This window comes from Macrobrachium rosenbergii, chromosome 59 (assembly GCF_040412425.1).
Source record: "Macrobrachium rosenbergii isolate ZJJX-2024 chromosome 59, ASM4041242v1, whole genome shotgun sequence".
NCBI classification, from domain to species: Eukaryota; Metazoa; Arthropoda; class Malacostraca; order Decapoda; family Palaemonidae; genus Macrobrachium; species Macrobrachium rosenbergii.
The window spans coordinates 35824614-35826868 of record NC_089799.1 but is presented as its reverse complement, the minus strand read 5'-3'; positions in this window follow the sequence as shown (position 1 = coordinate 35826868).

The window sequence follows — 2255 nt, the reverse complement described above, 5'->3', positions numbered from 1 at the left end:
TAATCAAGCAGTTGTCACTCAAGGGTTTATATGACATAAGTCGCATTGAGATTTTACCCTTCCTCAACCATAACCCAAACCATGTAGACACAATCTATTCTGCTCTTTCCTATGCACAATATCTTGCAGAGAAATATCAGCTGGTATTTGCCCTGTTACTTTTGATCAACCACTTTATATCAAAGCAGCAGAAATAGTTCAGTCAACACCTCACCTTAATAAGCTCATCATAAGATTAGAGGCTTCCCACTTGGTTATGTCTTATATGGGAGCAATTGGTAACATCATGAGTGGTAGTGGACTCAAGAACAATGGAACACCGTGTATGCAATGAATTCAACCAAACATATGTTAACTGGTCATGCATATGCATGTGCTCTCAGGCACACATGCTCTCTGCTGCTTCGATAGTTCCCTTATGCTAGATACTCCAAACTCATTAAATGGAGTTGCTGAAGAAAGCTTACTGAGATTTACATGCTATGCTTCTCAATCATGACTGTCCACTAGATACTATTTTGCATAACAAAGCTGTAGAGCAGCTATCACAGAATTTGCAAAATCTAGAGCAAGAATTATCTTCTAGAAGCAAAACTGCTAAGCTCTGGATTGAGTACTTGAAAAATGGTATGGACACTATTACTTTCCTTCGAGCTGAACGAACTGGTGACTGGCAGCTACATCTGCTCTGTATTTCAAAGATGATTCCTGTGCTCCACGCTGGAGGTCACACACAGCTTATGCCAAGTGCACTAGGTTATATCTGCAACAAATGCAGGAGTTAAGAACTATGATGAATCCCCAACAGTATATGAAGTATACATCAGGTGGTTACTGGACCATTAGAAGAAGTCATAGGTTTTGGTCAGGTGGGCTTCACTGACCAAACAATAGAGCAAGTACTTATGAGAATGCTTAAAACAAGTGGAGGGCTTGCACATGGAAGGGGGCATTAACCAAGGAACACAAGCTAAAATAGTTCATGCTCTTCCTCAACTAGTTCCTGTGTGCGAATCATTAGAAGATTTCTGTGGTGTCCTCTCAGACAACTGACCAGCATAGCGATTTGCGAACTACTGCAACTTTGCGTGATGGAACACATTTCCTTGCCTTCAAAGATTACCGTTCCAGCATTCACCTTTTTCATACATTGGCCAATATGAAAATAATCTGGTTTGCATTGCCACTGGAGTGGTAGCCCTGATTCTACTAATGCAGAATGTGCTGTGGAGGTAGGTGAAAAGGTTGCAGCATGTCTCACAGGACTCAATTTCGCTGATGCTAAATTGAAGAGAAATGACAAAGTAATATCTATTGGTGCTGCAACTAATAGCACTAGAGTACGGGGTCATAATGTGGAAATTGATCCCACATCACTTTTCATGCGCATCACTTGTACAATAAATAAAACTCTGACATGGAAAACCATTTAGAATATGAGTTTAGCAAAAGAACCTCCATCTTTATTTGATAAAGGAATTATGAGAAAAACAGCCAAAGAGTGTTCTTGCTCAGCATTTAAAGACCTTAGTAACACCAACTCCAATCAGTGAATTAGATCAAAGTGTACTATGTAGTTGATGGGGCTATCTGCTTCACACTGTAACATGGCCAATGAACTGTTCATATGGTGATGTAATTAAGAATTATGTTAAGTATGTTATTAATACTTATGGAAGGGATTGCATGGTATGTTTTGATGGTTACACTGATGTATCAAAATCTACTAAAGTAGCAGAACAAAATCGGCGAGGAGACCACAATGTTTCTGCAGATGTAATCTTTGGAAAATAAAACACCTGTGGTTAACTCTCAACAATCAATTTTGGCAAATCGTAATAATAAGGCACGCATAATAAATAAGATGATGGAAGGTTTGGAAGTTGAAGGTATCAGGTGTTATCAGAGTGTAGCTGATGCTGATTATTTGATTGCAAGCACTACAATTCTAAAGGCAGACAGCAGGCAATTTCCAGTTGTTCTTGTGGGTAATGATACTGATTTGCTAGTAATGCTAATCCATGGGTCAAAGACAAAAAATGTCTACATGCAATTTGGTGGCAAGGGGATTCTGCATATATTAGTGCATAGTATTGTTCAAAAACTTGAAATCATCTGTCTCTCGTCACATATTGATAGCACATGCCATATCAGGTTGTGATACAGTTTCAGCACTTTATGGTGTAGGGAAAAAAAGGCAATAGCCGTGTTGGAAAAAGGGGAATGGGAAATATTAGATGTTTTTCAAAGAAGTG